The sequence below is a fragment of the Bos grunniens genome, chromosome 24, assembly GCF_055505025.1.
Source record: "Bos grunniens cultivar Pamir isolate PY7600 chromosome 24, Bosgru_T2T1.0, whole genome shotgun sequence".
NCBI classification, from domain to species: Eukaryota; Metazoa; Chordata; class Mammalia; order Artiodactyla; family Bovidae; genus Bos; species Bos grunniens.
This window is the reverse complement of record NC_141188.1, coordinates 32,853,298-32,872,450: the sequence shown is the minus strand read 5'-3', so window position 1 is coordinate 32,872,450 and position 19,153 is coordinate 32,853,298.

Below are 19,153 nucleotides of genomic sequence, written 5' to 3'. Positions count from 1 at the left end.
GAAAAAACAGTACACAGAAAAAGAAAGTCAAGTGGTTCTTAAACATAGGAAAATATACTCAGTTTTACTAACAATAAAATAAATGCAAAATAAAACTACACCAAGATGATGTTTCTCCACTATCAGATTGGATAAAATCCAAGCAAGACAATAAACTCTGTTGGAAAGGCCATGGGGAAACAAGTATATCAAATACTGCTGGAAGGAATAAAACATGGTACAAACCCTGTGAAGGAGAACTTGGAAGAATCTAGCAAAATTATGTATGCATTTACCCTTTGACCCATCAATCTTATTTCCAGGAATCTATCTTAAAGATACATTGGCAAACACATTAAGATACAGTTAGAAGACTAGAAATTGCAGTTTAGTAAGAACAAAAACTGGAAGCAATGCAAATGTAATTAATAGGGAACTGGTTGAGTGAACCGTCGAAAAGCTGTACAATGAAGTATTATGCAGCTGTGAAAAGGAGTGGAAATATATTCATAACCAACTATAGAGTTACCTCTACGATGTAGTGTTAAGTGAAAAATATATGATAAATAGAATGAGTCTATTTTACTTCCCTGTATCAAAGAAAGAGAGATGCAAATGCATGTCTATATTTCTGCATATATTTTCTTTTTAAAATAAATAGTATAAACATAAACCATAAAATAAACTAGTTACCTAAGGAGAGGGAGTGAATGACATTGATGAATTAGGGATAGTAGCTAGAGTTCTTGAATATATCTTGAAGACTTGATTTTGGTATTATGTAAATATTTTATGTAACAGTCAAATTACAAAAAAAAAATCCTAAAAAGTAAAATAAAAATGAGATAAGTGAACCTAAATGTATATATAGTTGGTGGCATAAACATACAGAGAGTTCTCTGGGTGATGTTAAAATAGATTTTATTGGAAAACTTTAATGGAATATACTCTAAAGATCAAGAACTGCATCACCGCACCCCCCCCCCAAAAAAAAAAAACCCAGAAAAAAATATTGGTGGTAATGCTGGTTTTGTTAATCTGAGATTGTTGCTGCTAAGTTGCGTCAGTCGTGTCTGACTCTGTGTGACCCCATAGATGGCACCCAACAGGTTCCTCTGTCCCTGGGATTCTCCAGGCAAGAACACTGGAGTGGGTTGCCGTTTCTTTCTCCAATGCATGAAAGTGAAAAGTGAAAGTGAAGTCGCTCACTCGTGTCCGACTCTTAGCAACCCCATGGACTGCAGCCTACCAGGCTCCTCTGTCCATGGGATTTTCAAGGCAAGAGTACTGGAGTGGGTTGCCATTGCCTTCTCCGTTGGGATTCAGCAATTAACTGACTCTGTTGATGTCACTGACAACTGTAATTTTCAGTAAAAACTGAGAAATAAAGGGAAAGAATCAAGCATGATCCCTGCCTCAAGCATATGAGTGATACCACAGCATAACTCAGAATTTGATGTAGGGAAGCTCCTCTTTATAGAATTCATCTATCAGCCAAATGAACAAGGAATGATACAGTAGAAGAGGTCCATGCTCCAAACCCTCATGAATTACATAAATCAGATCCTAATGGAAAGGCGGGTGTCAGTGGTGACTGCCAACATCACAAGATGAGACACCCAGATATTACACACCTTCCAGTGGAGGTATACCACACCACGCATTGAGCAGCATTGCCATGAAAGTCAGTGTGGATCCGACCAAGCCTCAGATCTATCAATATATAGGAATTACATGTTAAATGACCCTAGCAAAATCTAGACTGTAGGAAATTCTGTGGACAAAACACAATTTCTTCCTCAACAACAACAAAAATGGTTAAGGAAAAGGAGAAAGTAGAATAAGAACCTGTAAATTAACTGAGACAAACCAGGACAGTGTGTGGACATTATTTGCATCCCATATCAAAGAAATAAAACTTTAAAAAAATTTTCAACAGCTGGGGAAATGTGACCACTGGCTAGAAATTAGAAAATACTAAAGGATTATTGTCAGTTTCTCCAACTGTGATCATTTGATCATTCTTTTTCAGGTTTTTTTTTTTTTTTTTTTTTTAATGAGCCCATTTTTTTTTTCAGAGGCATATAATGAAATATTTTCAGATGAAATGATGAGATATATGAAATTTGCTTCAAAATAATCTGGGAGGGCAAGAACAGTGATAAGATAGATAAAACAGGATTAGGCAGGAACTGATAAATGTGGAAGTTGGGGAAAGAGTCAGTACATAGAAGATCCCTCATATTATTATTTTACTTGTGTACTTTGATACGTTTTTACAATAAAAAACACTTTAAAGATATATATTCCTCCCTGAAGCTCAATAAAACGAGTTCATGTTGGGTTTTTAAAATTTGGCCTGAAAATATAATTGAAAAAAGTGGAAGTGTTAGTTGTGTCCAACTCTTTGCAGCCCCATGGACTGTAGCCCACCAGCCTCCTCTGTCCATGGAATTCTCCAGGCAAGAATTCTGGAGTGGGTAATCATTCCTTTCTCTAGGGGATCTTCCTGACCCAGGGATTGAACCTGGGTCTCCTGCATTGCAGGCAGATTCTTTATCGTCTTTGCCGTATATATCTAATATATATCTCTGGAGGAGGAAGTGGCAGCCTACTCCAGTATTTGTGCCTGGAAAATCCTATGGACAGAGGAGCTTGGTGGGCTACAGTCAATGGGGTCACAAAGAGTCAGACACGACTTAGCAACCAAGCATGCGAGATATATTTAATATATATCTGTATATAGAATATGTGTATTTATATATGTATATTATTTACATTAGATAGTAGTGCATTTGGATAAGCATCTGCCTTAGTGACATGGTATCAGGGTACCATTAGTGCTGAGGACTCAGGACCTCACACCACTGTCCTCTCAAGTCCTTGGAATCTATGGTCAGCATGGAAAGAAGCAATGAAATAAACAGCAATGTCTTCAGTATGTGGTTTGAGCTTTGGGCTCAGCTTCTGCTCATGACTAGTTCAATAGCTTCCAGTAGGGTAACTGGTTGAAATCAATTATACTATCCATCAGTCTGGTAAACTATAACATCTATTCAGGTTGGTGTTTGGCAGAATTGACTGGCCAGTTACTAACTATTGTATAAAAAGATACATTAGTGATCACTCAGGCATTTAGAAATGTTTCCAGATTACTGAGACAGTCCTCTGATGCAAAGATTTCTTTTTAAAGCAAAGATTGTTATTGCCAGTAATTTAAAGTATTGGTTTCTAAACAGAAGGATTAAAAGCAATATATCTCAAACTGTACTTTATAGAAAGCTGATGACAAATTACAGTTGACTCCTGAACAACAAGGAGGTTAGGGGCACTAACCCACCTGGCAGTCTGCATATAACTTTACAGTCGGTCCTCCAATCCACGGTTCAGCACTTGCAAATTGCATTTATTGAAAAAGATCCACAGATAAGTGGACCCTCACAGTACAAACCGTGGTGTTCAATGGTCAAGTGTACTCAAGTTTAAGACTTTTACATTTAACACTGCATTTACTCCCGTACCCAAGGTCTTTTACTCGTCACAGCTCTTCAAGCAAACTTTAGTACAAACACAGTGTATCCCTTATCAAAAAAAAGTTAACAGGAGGTGCTTTCTTCCTCATTTGCCACTTAACATCACCTTCAAAATTGTTGGATCTAACAGGAACCCCACCAAAGTGAAAAGTGTTCTTATGCCAATGCTATTATCAGCATTAGATACATTATTGACTGTGATTCAGAGGCACACTAAATTAGAAACTTGTGAAGGAAGGAACTTATTAAATAACTAAAAATAAGGCTTGCTCTTTTAGGGCCTATATTTCAAAGAATGATGAGGTTGCTTTGTTCTTCAAAGCTCTATTAGTAAATGCAGCACAGATTATAGGATGAAATAAATAATCCTCTGTTTTACTCAGAAGCTCTTAAAAGGGCAAGCACAGAGTTTTAGAAATTCAAATGCGCTCGTGTACCGTTAAATGTATGGCACATTCGTGCATGCCCTCCAGGGCTACCTGCAGCCCATCGGGCCCAGTGTTCTGTCTCTGGCTTGCGAAGGAACAGAAATGTCCTCGGGGTTGCCCAGGATCTGGTGGGTCTTAATAGCTAGCGCTCCCCGTTAGGCCAATGTTCTTAGAGAAACAGCAACAATTCATTAAACCTCTATTCTGAGATGTAAACAAGACCTCAATTGTGTATCATTTAAGTCTGCAAGTAAGTCAAGCCACCGCAGAAACTGTGAATGCTAAACCAAGAGAAAAAAGGGGAGCTCTGTAATCTTTAATATTTTTGAAAGTTAATTAAGGGCTTGGGAAATGCCTCAGATTCAAAGCGGGGAGAACCGATGCCATCTAATCACAGACCCACATGGCAGCCAGGCTAAACTCTCCCCAAATGCCTCCCATTTAGACGGAGGGACCACCATGACGGCGAAACGCTTCTGCCTTCATGCCCGTTCAATTCTTGGCCTTGTTTCTGGGCATATCAATTAGTAGCCTCAATTGTGAGGGTGGATTTTTTTTTTTTTTTTTTTGCAACTCAAACACCTGTCTGCTAGAAACTGGACAGAGGCCACTGAACAGTTGTCAGATGGTAACTGTAATGTTTATAGATCCAATCCATAGATCTGCCTCTGTGTTGCATAAAGTGCCAAAAAGTTATATAGCCAGACATCTGGCAACTGAAAGAGTGTCTCTGTCTTTAGCACTCCGCCTAGCCCTTGAAGTTCTATTTGTATATGCTAGGCTGATCCTGGGAAAGCGAGAGTTATTTTTAAATTGCTATCTCCCTCATTTCTGGAAGCAGAGTTGCAGCAGCAACTTCTGGAGACTTTTTCTCTCTGCCAGGACTACGGTCAAACCAAGATACAAAACGAGCTTCCAGACCTCAGGCTTCTGGTGTCTGTTTCTGCTCAACTCTCCCCATTACTCAACCTGGCCAAATACAATCAAACAGGCTCTAGTTCTAGTTCTCCCCGGTGCCTGGGTTATTTTCAGCAAGTACTCTGAGTATTTGGAGAAGCATTCAAATTCATTTAAACTTCAGGGGACCATATAGAGCTTTATAGGAAATGTATCATAAAGAGTCCTGACAGGCCCTTGGAAGTTAACATGCTTTGCTGTCTTCTACATTTTCATCAGGAAGGTTGTGTGTGTGTATGCTAAGTTGCTTCAGTTGTGTCTGACTCTTTGTGACCCTATGGACTGTAGCCCGCCAGGTTCCTCTGTCCATGGGGATTCCCTAGGCAAGAATACTGGAGTGGGTTGCCATGCCCTCCTCCAGGAGATCTTCCCAAACCAGGGATCAGACACACATCTCTTAAGTCTTCTACGTTGGCAGGTGGGTTCTTTACCACTAGCGCCACCTGGGAAGCCCCATTAGGAAGGGACTGAGACAAAAAAAGGAGAGGGGACACACGTCATGGACATATGTTTCCAATGATAATTGATAGCCTGAAACATGGTGGAGTTATGGTGGGACCCTAAAAAATACAACCTGTGTTAATTACTGATGGAATTCTATAGCCTCCCACAAAAAGTATCTCTTTTTTTCCCTTAAATTCATTCACTTAGCAAGCATTTATAGGCTGTATATTTGAACATGTATTCTTGAAAATTTGCCCTAGGTTGCATGTGTGACAATTAAATAATAGATATATTTTACAAAGGGCTTCCCTATGGATCAGCAATAAAGAATCCAGCTGCAATGCAAGAGACGTGGGTTTGATCCCTGGGTCAGGAAGATCCCCAGCAGGAGGGCATGGCAACCCACTCCAGTATTCTTGCCTGGAGAATCCCATGGACAGAGGAGCATGGTGGGCTACAGTCCCTGGGGTCACAGAGTCAGAAACGACTGAAGCAACTGAGCATGCACACATATTTTACAAGGAGAATTCTGATTTTTAAAAGCTGATACAAGAAATCCCTAATTAGTCCTCACCTTTGCTGTGTTTCTAGAGTTTTATACCCAGCGTTTTATTTTACTATGTTCCTTCACAACAGAGAATGTATCAAGGCAGTTCTTACTACAACTAGAGAGACCTTGCTACATAAGCCTGATTATGCATTTTGTATTTCTCTTTGGTTTCTTTTGTGTCCCTCCTTTCCCCCTCTTTACCTCTCTGCAAAGCATTTAAGGTATCCACAGGACATTGACAGCCCTGGCAGGGGTGTTAAGGGTTAACGGTATTTTGATTACAGATGAGGGCAGGAAGGATCTGGAGAGAATCCCCTCAGGTAACGTGCAAGAGGAGAGGCCTGATGCTTTGGCTATTTGCCATTAAAGCTCATTAAAAACGACTCCATGACTATGTCTAGTTCAAATGAATAATTAATGCTAAAACATTAAGCGCTTCAGAATCTCAGTAGTGACGGGGACAGAAGGCATGGGAACCAGTCTCTGTGACTGTCCGTTCACTCCTCTTCTTGGCTGTCTTCAGCTTCTTGCCCTCAATAGTGGGGTTTCGTCTCACTCTGTCATGTGGTAACTCATGGTACTCTCTCAACTGTGTTTATAAAATGTCTGTGTGAGGGAGGAGGAATCCAGCCGTATAGGCTCACTGGACAGATATGACACCGGAGTTTCCAAAGTGACTTCATAACATGCTTGGATGCTTAGTCGCTTCAGTTGTGTCAGACTCTTTGTGACCCCATGGGCTGTAGCCCACCAGGCTTCTCTGTCCATGGGATTCTCCAGGCAAGAATACTGGAGTGGGTTGCCATTCCCTTCTCCACTTCATAAGTCGAGCTTAAACTCAAGCCTTTTGGTATCAACCAAGAGACACCTCAGGGAGTCAGTGTTTACGTAAATAGAATCAAAATCAAGATACAATCTGGGTCTGTCAGTTACATTCATGAGATTAGTAAAGTTTCTCCAAATCAGAAATATGTCTCCAAAATCAGTAATTACGATGGCTGCTGAAGCTTTTTTCTGCACACTTGTAACTCTGAGATGGACTGACACGTGTACCACAGCTTCTACAACATCACCACTAGGGACGCTGACATACAGCAGGTCTGTGAAGTTTAGCTCACACTCTAAGTCGTATATGCATGGAAAATATATCCGTGCTGATGAGGTTGGGTGTTCTCGCCCTCCTTGACTACAACGCCCTGAGCTAGAAAAAAAGGTGGGCTTCTACTTAGCCTTTTCCTATGTCATATTTTCTTACTACCAGGAAGCCAGGCATAGCTCACCTGACTTCAGGAGATAAGGGAATTTAGAAAATCTGCTCTCAAGACAACATTCTGACTTGTAAGGCATTAGTGAGACTTACTTTGAATTTCAAAAGCTGAATGTTACCTAGATCTCTACTTTCATATTCCTCCAGCAAATGTTATAATCTACTCCCAGGAAGATGGTTGTCCGATTGATTGAGGAAAATCCTGCATTTGGAGAGGTAAAAAGGAAAGCAAGAGCATTTAGGAGCCAATTAACCCTCTTTACACATGTATTGATAAAGGGTGACTCATGTGACCTCCATTAAAAAAATGCACACTGTAGTACTGGGATTTGGTGCTGAGATAAACTGAGAAAAAGATCATTAGTTTCTCTTCTTTTTCAGGGGAATTTTTGATGACCTGTACCTGGCATTCTATATAAGTAGAAAGGTCGGGGGACATTATAGAGAAGCAAGGTTGGAATGCAAGAGACATTTGGTAGATTTTGTTCTTGGTGTTGTTTATTTACTAAGTTGTGTCTGACTCTTTGCCACCGCATGGACTGTAGTCCACCAAGCCCCTCTGTTCATGGGATTTCCCAGGTGAGAATATTGGAGTGGGTTGCCATCTCTTTCTCCAGGGGATCTTTCTGACCCAGGGATCGAACCTGCGTCTCATGCATTGGCAGGCAGGTCCTTTACTGCTGAGCCACCAGGTAGATTTACAGAGACACAAAAACGCCATTTTTCAGTAACTGCTGAATACATGTAAATACACACATAGGAAATGGTTATGCCTCATTACTATGTGGCAGTGGTTAGTCGATCAGTCATGTCCCACTCTTTGCAACCCTATGGACTGTAGCTTGCCAGGCTCCTGAGTCCATCGGATTTTCCAGGTAAAAATACTGGAGTGGATTGTCATTCCCTTCTACAGGGGACCTTCCTGACCCAGGGATCGAACTCAGGTCTCCTGCATTGCAGGTGGATTCTTTACCGACTGAACTATGAGGGAAACCATTCATCCCTTATTTTAGGGTTAGTGCCAGCTGAGCAGGAAATCATGCTAAAGAGACAGTAAGACGAATAGGAAAGAAAATAGCTTCAAGATTTGGGAAGATTTTCCAGATGTCATTTTTTATAGTCTCTGGAACTTTAGCTTTCCATTTAAAATTATTACTATGTTTAATTTAAATATTTTATGAAAACTTAACCAAAGTTTACATACATATATAATCCTTGGATGAAATTTTTACTGGAAAAGACTCTTATCTCCTAGCAGACAGACTTCCAGAGCTCCACTTCTGAATCAGATTTATGTTGCTTTGGTTAAAGAGTAAACTTAAACTTTTTTTTTTAATAGATAATAAATATTTTATTGAGTTCAAAAAACAAGTCAAACTAATTATCTGTGGTATTATTTCTGAGAATGGTGTTTTCTGTCACAAAAGGGAGAAGAAATAGTTACTGAGAAGGACACAGGCTGTGGGGTGGACTACTGCCTCTTTATAATGTTTAAATTTTTTGATCTGGGTAACAGTTACACAGTTGTGATCACTTTGTGAAAATTAATTAATTTGTATATTTGTTTTTGTTTTTTAATTTTCTTTTTAAACTTTACAAATTGTATTAGTTTTGCCAAATATCAAAATGAATCCTCCACAGGTATACATGTGTTCCCCATCCTGAACCCTCCTCCCTCCTCCCTCCCCATACCATCCCTCTGGGTCGTCCCAGTGCACTAGCCCCAAGCATCCAGTATCGTGCATCGAACCTGGACTGGCAACTCGTTTCATACATGATGTTATATATGTTTCAAGCAAAAACTGGTCTCTATTGGTCTTGGAGACACTTCCTTAAACAGCTGAGAAACTATCATCTGATTGAAGGCAAAATTTCACCTGTTAATGCTGTTCTCCAGTGAATTTTATACTGAGTGATAGTGATGTCTGTCCATCTGTTTCCATTCATGAATAGAGAGGAGAAGGAAGGGATGGTAGGAGCCCCTTTATTTAGACTCTCAGGTGTATCTATATAAATATACAGCAAGGAGAGTGGGAGGCTTCAGATGATCAGCAAGGGGTTTAATATTCAGCAATACTAAAATTCCCCCCAGTTTCACATGTTTTAGCAAGTTTATTACACCCTAAGTAAGGCCCTCGCAGGCTCAGATGTAGACCTTCTGAAAGATGTGTGTGAAGCTGTGGGTGTACACAGATAGGAAATTTGCTTGGAGGAAGAGCGCATAACATCCATGAGATCCTTGAAGGCGTGTCACAGCTCTTCTGAAAGATTAAGAACACTCCTTTGGGATAAAGATCAGAGTACATTAGAAAGGTAATAGAAGTTGCTGGCCATCACTGGCTACTCATGTGTCCCAGCAGCACCCCCAAGCACTGGGTGGGCTGGGCATCAGGGATCAGCAAGACTACCCACTGAGATGTGGACAGAAAACGTTGCACTTTATTGTGACAGAGATAAAAATGAGCATGGCCAGTGTTTAGTATATGGATGTATGGAAGTACCCTCTTTCAAAGTTAGATTCTTAGGGGTCCTGCGGGAAATGGGAATTCCACTACATGCAGGGTTCTTTGGCTCATTTGTTTATTTTCTAGTTTATCATGATGTGTAGTTTATGTGAAACAAGATAAGTGGGCTTACAGGCTGAATTCTTGAAAGAGTAAAATTCCTCCTCGTCAAGTTTTATGGAGAAATAACTGACGTACGATCAATGCAAAGGAATAGAGGAAAACAATAGAATGGGAAAGACTAGAGATCTCTTCAAGAAAATTAGAGATACCAAGGGAACATTTCATGCAAAGATGGGCTCAATAAAGGACAGAAATGGTATGGAGCTAACAGAAGCAGAAGATATTAAGAAGAGATGGCAAGAATACACAGAAGAACTGTACAAAAAAGATCTTCATGACCCAGATAATCATGAAGCTGTGATCACTCCCACTCACCTAGAGCCGGACATCCTGGAATGTGAAGTCAGGTGGGCCTTAGGAAGCATCACTACGAACAAAGCTAGTGGAGGTGATGGAATTCCAGTTGAGCTATTTCAAATTTTAAAAGATGATGCTGTGATAGTACTGCACTCAATATGCCAGCAAATTTGGGAAACTCAGAAGTGGCCACAGGACTGGAAATGATCAGTTTTCACTCCAATCCCAAAGAAAGGCAATGCCAAGAATGCTCTGCTGCTGCTACTGCTGCTAAGTCGCTTCAGTCGTGTCCGACTCTGTGTGACCCCATAGATGGCAGCCCACCAGGCTCCCCCAACCCCGGGATTCTCCAGGCAAGAATACTGGAGTGGGTTGCCATTTCCTTCTCCAATGCATGAAAATGAAAAGTGAAAGTGAAGTTGCTCGGTCATGTTCAACTCCTAGTGACCCCATGGACTGCAGCCTACCAGGCTCCTCCGTCCATGGGATTTTCCAGGCAAGAGTACTGGAGTGGGTTACCATTGCCTTCTCCAAAAGAATGCTCAAACTACCGCAAATTGCACTCATCTCACAGGCTAGTAAAGTAATGCTCAAAATTCTCCAAGCCAGGCTTCAGCAATATGTGAACCGTGAACTTCCTGATGTTCAAGCTGGTTTTAGAAAAGGCAGAGGAACCAGAGATCAAATTGTCAACATCTGCTGGATCATCGAAAAAGCAAGAGAGTTCCAGAAAAACATCTAATTCTGCTTTATTGATTATGCCAAAGCCTTTGACTGTGTGGATCACAATAAACTGTGGAAAATTCTGAAAGAGATGGGAATACCAGACCACCTGACCTGCCTCTTAAGAAACCTGTATATAGGTTAGGAAGCAACAGTTAGAACTGGACATGGAACAACAGACTGGTTCCAAATAGAAAAACGAGTATAGCAAGACTGTATGTTGTCACCCTGCTTATTTAACTTCTATGCAGAGTACATCATGAGAAACGCTGGGCTGGAAGAAGCACAAGCTGGAATCAAGATTGCCAGGAGAAATATCAATAACCTCAGATATGTAGATGGCACCACCTTTATGGCAGAAAGTGAAGAACTAAAGAGCTTCTTGATGAAAGTGAAAGAGGAGAGTGAAAAATTTGGCTTAAAGCTCAACATTCAGAAAACGAAGATCATGGCATCCAGTCCCATCATTTCATGGCAAATAGATGGGGAAACAGTGGAAACAGTGGCTGACTTTCTTTTTCTGGGTTCCAAAATCACTGTGGATGGTGATTGCAGCCATGAAATTAAAAGATGCTTGCTCCTTGGAAGGAAAGTTATGATCAACCTAGACAGCATATTCAAAAGCAGAGACACTACTTTGCCAATAAAGGTCCGTCTAGTCAAGGCTATGGTTTTTCCAGTAGTCATGTATGGATGTGAGAGTTGGACTATAAAGAAAGCTGAGCACAGAAGAATTGATGCTTTTGAACTATGGTGTTGGAGAAGACTCTTGAGAGTCCCTTGGACCGCAAGGAGATCCAACCAGGCCATCCTAAAGGAGGTCAGTTCTGGGTGTTCAGTGGAAGGACTGATGTTGAAGCTGAAACTCCAATAATTTGGCCACCTGATGTGAAGAGCTGACTCGTTTGAAAAGACCCTGATTCTGGGAAAGATTGAGGGCAGGAGGAGAAGTGGACAACAGAGGCTGAGATTGTTGGATGGCTTCACCAACACAGTGGACATGGGTTTGGGTTGACTCTGAGAGTTGGTGATGGACAGGGAGGTCTGGTGTACTGTGGTTCATGAGGTCGGAAAGAGTTGGACACGACTGAGCGACTGAACTGAACTGATGTACTTCACTATATAAATTTAAGGCATAGGTCATGAGTTACACATGTTGTGAAATTATTACCACAGCAAGTCAAGCTAACATCTATCATGTCATATAGATACATTAAAAAGAAGAAAAGAAAAAATTAAAAAAAAATGTTTTCTCCTTGTGATGAAAACTCTTAGGATCTACTCTTCTAACAACTTTCCAATATATCATACAATAGCGTTAGCTATAGTCATCATGTTGTACTTTACAGCCCTAGTACTTACGTACCTTTATATCTGGACGTTTGGACCTCGTAACCACCTTCTTCCAATTCCCTTTCCCCACCCTCCACCTCTGGCAACCACAAGTCTGATCTCTTTTTCTACAAGATTTTTTTTTTTAATTGCACACATAAGTGAGATCACACAGTATTTGTTTTTCTTTGTCTGACACTTCACTTTGCATAATGCCTTCAAGGTCCATCTACGCTGTGCCAAATGGTAGATTTTTCTTTTATTTTTATGATTGAATAATATTCCATTATGTATATGGAGTAGGAAATGATAACCTGCTCCAGTATTCTTGCCTGGAAAAATCCCATGGACAGAGGAGCCTGGTGGGCTACAGTCCATGGAGTTGCAGAGTCAGACATGACTGAGTAACTAAGAATGCATGTGTGTGTATGTGTGTATATATATATATATATATATATATATATATATATTCCTCCACCAGCGTAAACTTTGGTGTTTCCTTGTCTTAGCTATTGTAAATAATACTGCTATATACTAAGGGGGCAGATATCTTTTTCAGCGAGTGTTTTCATTTCCTTTGGGTATATTCCCAGAAGTGGAGCTGCTGGATCATATGGTGGTTTTCATTTTTAATTTGTAAGGGTCCTGTGTTGGCATTGGTTGTCCCAACTTACAATCCCACAGTGCACAGGAGTTCCCTTTCTCCATATCCAGGCCAGCATTTGTAATCTCTTGTCTTTTTGTGATGGCTATTTTAACAGGTGTGGTGTGATATCTCACTGCGATTTAAATTTTCATTTGCCTAATGACTAGTGATGTTGAGCCTTTTTTTCTTGTACCTATTGGCTTTTCTTATATCTTCTTTGGAGAAATGTCTATTCAGGTCCTTTACCCATTTCTTCATTGGATTACTTGGATTTTTCTATTGAGTTGTATGGTTTACAAATGTTTATTTTCCATTCTGTTAGGTTGTCTTTAAGCGTTGTCGTTGCTATTAAGTCACTTAGTGGTACCCAAGTCTTTTGCCACCCCACAGACCATAGACCACCCCATGGAGCCCACCAGGCCCCTCTGTCCATGGGATTTTGCAGGCAAGGATACTGGAGTGGGTTGGCATTTCCTTCGCCAGGGGAACTTCCTGACCCAGGAATCGAACCTGAATCTCCTGCCTTGGCAGGAGGATTTTTCACCACTGAGCAACCTGGGAAACCTGTCTTTGAGAATAGAATTTTTATAATTCTTTGCTATGACATGGGTGTGACGGTGAAAATGCTTGGTGCCACAGAGAGTTTCTCCAATCATTTCCTTGAAATGTATCCAAAAGTTACTGAGCTTAAACATGAATTACATATTTTCTGGATGAATTACACATTTTTAAGCAAAAAGATATACCCAAATTTGCTAGGTTGTTTTCTGTGATAAAATGTGATTGCTTGTCAATAACATGCTATCTAGAATTTTTTTGTTTTTTGTCTTCTTTTTAAAATCAACCCACTTCATTGGTAGCTTGCAGATAAATGTGACTAAACAGAGAGAAAATAGATATTTGGGGAAAGAAATCTCTCATACGGAAAGAATATTTTTTAAAAGGATATTAGAAGTGTTTTCATCATATGATTGCTTTACTGAAAATGTTTTCTGTTACCTACCAAAACTTTTAAACCTGGAAACAAATTCAGAAACAAATCTTACCCATTTATAAATCTTCCAAATGAAGAGCTTCACAGTGTTTTGAACCTATTGAGTAAAATATAGTAATTTCTGATTATTTTTAAAAATAACTGACTGAAACCAGACAAGACAAAAATTTACTAACTGAATTCCAACAAAAATTTTTCTATAACTGGTGTATTGGGTTGCAAATTTTAATAAGTGTAGCCAGAAATTTATGTCTTTCATTTAGATGTTCATATTTTAATGAAGCATATTTTAAATTGTGATGGTCACTAAAACAAAGTAGAAACAGACCTCCAAACTAGTTATAACAGTATGTTAAAGCAAAAACATTTTAAAATGAGTCATTTTAATCACTTGCTCTCATAAAAATATGTTTAATATAATAAGATGTTATTCAAGTATAGCAATAATTTTTCCCTGAAAGCAAAAAATGAGTTTTGTATTAGTGAAACAAATGAAAATATTTTTGAAATACTTTATTTCAACCATTTAAAATTTCTATATTGTGTGTTTTACAACCTATATAATATTTTAGTTTAGTGGTATACAATTTGATTTATAAGTATATAGATATACATATATTAAGATATACATGTTCATATATATGCATGCATGCTCAGTTGCTAAGTTGTGTCCAACTCTTTTGTGACCCCATGGACAGTAACCCACCAGGCTCCTTGTTCATGGGATTTTCCAAGGAAGAATACTGGAGAGGGTTGCCATTTCCTTCTCCAGAGGATCTTCTTGACTCCTGTGGGATCAAACCCACATCTCCTGCATTGCCAGGCAGGTTCTTTACCACTGAGCCACCAGGGAAGCCCACATGTATATGGCTTGCATATGGTATACACATGTATATGGTATGAGGGACAATATCAAGGGGCATTGGGACTGGTTCCATAAGTCCTTGACATGTATTTTCCTAATTATTGTTGTCCTTTCAATTTTACGGATAAGGAAAGAGGACCAGAGGTCTTCAGTAGCTCAGGACCTTGCCCATAGTCACCGAGTTAGTGGATGATTGACTGAAAATGTGTAAGCTCTAACATCTGATGTCCGAGCCTATGCTTGGGCCTAGCACTACTGAACTAGAACAACCTCTTGGCAAGGACATGCTTAAGAACCCAGAAAGGCCCAAGGTTAAGTCAAGCTGTTGACTGATGATAGTTAGTGGTTGACAGCTAGTTGCCAAGTTTTACTAAGTGCCCTTTTCTTTATATCTTACTCTAATTGTGCACAATATTTATTTCAGGTGTGGGATAAACGTGGCACGGTGTACTGATTATTTGTTTTGGTACCCTCTCCTTTGGGAAACCTGTAGTCTGGAACACAGGTGCTAACTGGAGTCCCACAGATCAGCGGATGGTGGTGTTCTGTGATTGCAAGCAACAAATTTACGAGAAAACAGTTGCTTCATTACTGTCCATATGAACTCGAGCCCAAGAAAGTGACGGCAGTATGACACCTACAAATCTTACAGCCATCCACGGAAATGATTACTGGGGTGTCCGACTGGGTCTTTATTCTATCAAAAACATTTCTACAACCTTTTATACAGTCAATTTATGTACAATGTATAGGAACTTCGGAAACTCGAGTTACTCTGTGAGGCAATGATATCTGCAACAGGGCCATTATTATCCATCATGTCAACGCATACTCTTTAACAAGATTACTGACAAGATGGAGCGTAATGACAATGAGGAAAATGTTAAAATGTTCCTATCTATCATGTCGGCTCACTGTCCACCAGTTGGCTAAGATTGGCTTGTTACAGCACCCTCACAGGCCACCAGGCTGAGGCCACATTATCTCAATGAAATAACCCCGTCATTTTTATTTTACTCTTATTTTCAAAATATACCCAAAGGCTGCAAAGCACTTCTAATGTGTCAAGCTTCAGGCAGCAGTGAATTTCTGTGGCAGTTATAAGCCTCTGAAACAGGGTCTTATAATGGAAAAACTGACAGGTCCTTAACTAGAGTTGCACTAACAGGAATCACTATGATAAAAGCTAGCTTAATAAACCACAATTTGCCCCAATTACATGGGGCTGCTCCAATCTCCAATAAGCCTCATGTTCAACCTGACCTAATAATTTGTGCACTTCAGATTGTATGTGTTGGCAGTTTCTAAATGGGTGCCTTCTACCCTGAATGGAAGCTGTCTGATGAATCCAGATTCCTGGTTTTAACCGCCAGGTCCCTATGCCTGGCAGATTAAACCAGTGAGTGATCACTAAGACTTGTCAGTGAAGGAGGAAAGAATCGGTGGTGGATCGTGGGTGAAGCGTGAATGTTTCACTGGCCTTACCAGTGGAGAGTCACAGCCAACAGGCTTACAGACAGTCAGACTGTGGCTGATAGAGGAATGACAACTAGAGGTTGCAATCAACAACAACTATACATTCATAAAGCCAGAGGGCCGGGCATGCTGCCAAGCCCTAAGTGAACAACATAATTATTTCCCTTAAGGAGCTAAGATAGTTTAGTGAAAGATAAAAATGTCAAGAAATAAATAGTTTTTTTTTTTTTGCTTCATTCCTTACTGGGGTAAGATAGAACTGGAGTGTTGAGTACCTTGAATTCCATGTACCACTTACCACCGTCTCACCCATCTATTCATTCACCTACTCACTCACCCATGCAGCTACCCACCCACATGCCTATCTGTTCGACCATTTGACATTTACTGAAGGTCTCTTATGTGTGGGGCTCTGTTTTCTTCCAGAATTCAACACTTTCTCCTTCACACCAGCACCTCTTCTCCCGTCTTTCCTATTCCTGTTTGAAGTATCAGCACGCCTCCTTTCACACTTTCATCCCTACCACCTCCACATACAGTTTCTTCACTGTCCTTGTGGCTTCTACTTCCTCCTACCTTCCCATAGTTACCAGGATCTTAGGTGATGAGCAGAATGCCCGCTGTAAATGTGTACTCAGTGTTTGGCTTCGAATTGAATCAGCTATGCTCCACATTGACCTTAGTGATCAGTTTCCCTACTTTATCACATCATCCTTTCATTTTCCTGCATATCCCCATTTGATGGCTTAATAATTAGTTCCTTGTATTTAGGAACCTTACCTTGTCTAATGCTGACAAATGAATCCCATGCCTACATGTATCATACTCCCCTTTTTTTTTCACACTGGTAAATATTTATTGAATGAATGAACATTTCCTCATAATTCAGCCTAGCCTTATTTCCTTCATGAAACTTTCCATGATCTCCCCTTCCCAGCTCTGAATTATGTACACACCTTCTCCCTGTGTTCCAATAATACATAGAACATAATGCTTATCAAATTGCTAATGAAAGCACATTCCAATTATATTTACTTGTCAATCTGCCACCTTTGTCCTGACAACCCAAGGGCAGGCATGTCCTGTCCCATGGGATTTTGCATTCCCATCCCAAGTGCCTCTTCATGGACTGAAGTACATATTTGTTGAATCATTCGTTAAGTAAGCAAATATGTACAAAATGGGTTATAGAAATAACCATGAGCTTCCATCATATGTACAATATTTGGCTACCAGGATAGTTGTCATCACTTAAATCAGTTTTTGATTAATTTGGCTGTTACAATGATGAAGTTGCTTTGAACATAGACCTGATATTTTCAATAGAAGAAACACAGATGTTTGGATTCACATCTCTTTTGACTTAGGCCAGCAATAGGCTTGAGACCCCAAGCGTAATCAATGCTCTGGATCACTGTGAACCGAAGGCCTTTAAACCAGAGTTGTGTATGAGCCATTCACACACCCTCAGGCTCCAGAACTCTCCCTGGGATTCAGTGGGAAAACCTGCACAAGGAAGGAAGCAGTGAGAGGGAACTTGCCCTGAGAACGCCCTGAGAATGGTGTAGTTGACTAAAATGACACAGACTTGGGCAAATGCCCACAGTTTACTAGAGCTTGGGTTTCTGGCCCTCTACTTGACTCGTAGGATGGACCATTGACTTGCTAGACCAGACTCAGTAATCAGAGGCATGATCTTCCAAGACAGAATCATAAGGACCTGCAAGTGATTGTACTTGTATGAAAGCCTCTCTTCTTTTCTTCCTTCCTTTTTAAACCTTTCCCTTCCTCCCTTCTAACCTCTCTTTCTTGTGATACCCATATGTTGAGTGCTTAACATATTTTAGACACAGAACTTGGTCATATAGAGAAAATGATACGAATGTTTGCCCCTAAACGTGAATGATCTGGCTGGAGAACTAATTAAGTACAAATACTATAATAACTCAAAGGAAGGTGAGATATGTGTCATCAGAGTAGTTCTGAAGAGCTATTTTTCAGTTCACAGAAGCCTTATGAAGGGCATTGGGAATATAATAAATACAATGCAATCCCTTACCACCATTTTAGTTTCCTGTCTATTAAGACTGGCATAAAAATGTTACTATAAAATTAGTAGTATGAAAAATAGTGCTCTAGAAGGACAGATGAGTAGATCTTACTCAAATGGAGATTCAGGTATGGCTTACTAAATGGATGACTCCTGAGCAAATCCATTGTTAGTTTAGCTTAGCTATCATGTAGTACTTAATATGTGCCAAACATGATCATAGACATCATTCATACGTTAGCTCATTTAATCCTCACAACAACCCTAAAAATAGGCATGGTTATCACTTCCATTAAATCATTAAGAAAACTGAAACACAGAGAGGTTAAGCAACTTGTTCAAGGTTACATAGCTTACACGTGTTAGGGCTTGGATTCAAGCACAGGCATTTCAGTTCTTGAGTCTAGTGACTGTGCTATGTACATGCTAACATTCAGAAATACCACATGGAAAATTCAAATGTCAACAATAATCTGGAAAAAATTTTCATCACATGATATAATTTAGTGCTATAGAAATATTTTCAGATTACTTTTCAAAAGTTAAACACTCCAATAGAAAAATGGGAAAGAACACGAAAAGGAAATTCACAAAAGACGTAAATGATCACTGAATACGTGGAAAAGTTTAAAACAACACAAAACCAGATCCCTATATTACTCACTAAACTGGAAAGACAGTGAAAGTCGTGTCAGACTCTTTGTGACCCCATGGACTGTATAGAGTACACAGTCCATGAAATGGAGTACACAGTCTCTAGGCCAGAATACTGGTAGCCTTTCCCTTGTCCAGGGGATCTTCCCAACCCAGGGATCGAACCCAGGTCTCCCACATTGCAAGTAGATTCTTTACCAGCTGAGCTACAAGGGAAGCCCAAGAATACTGGAGTGGGTAGCCTATCCCTACTCCAGCGAATCTTTCTGACCCAGGGATCGAACTGGGGTATCCCACATTGCAGTGGATTCTTTACCAGCTGAGTTATCAG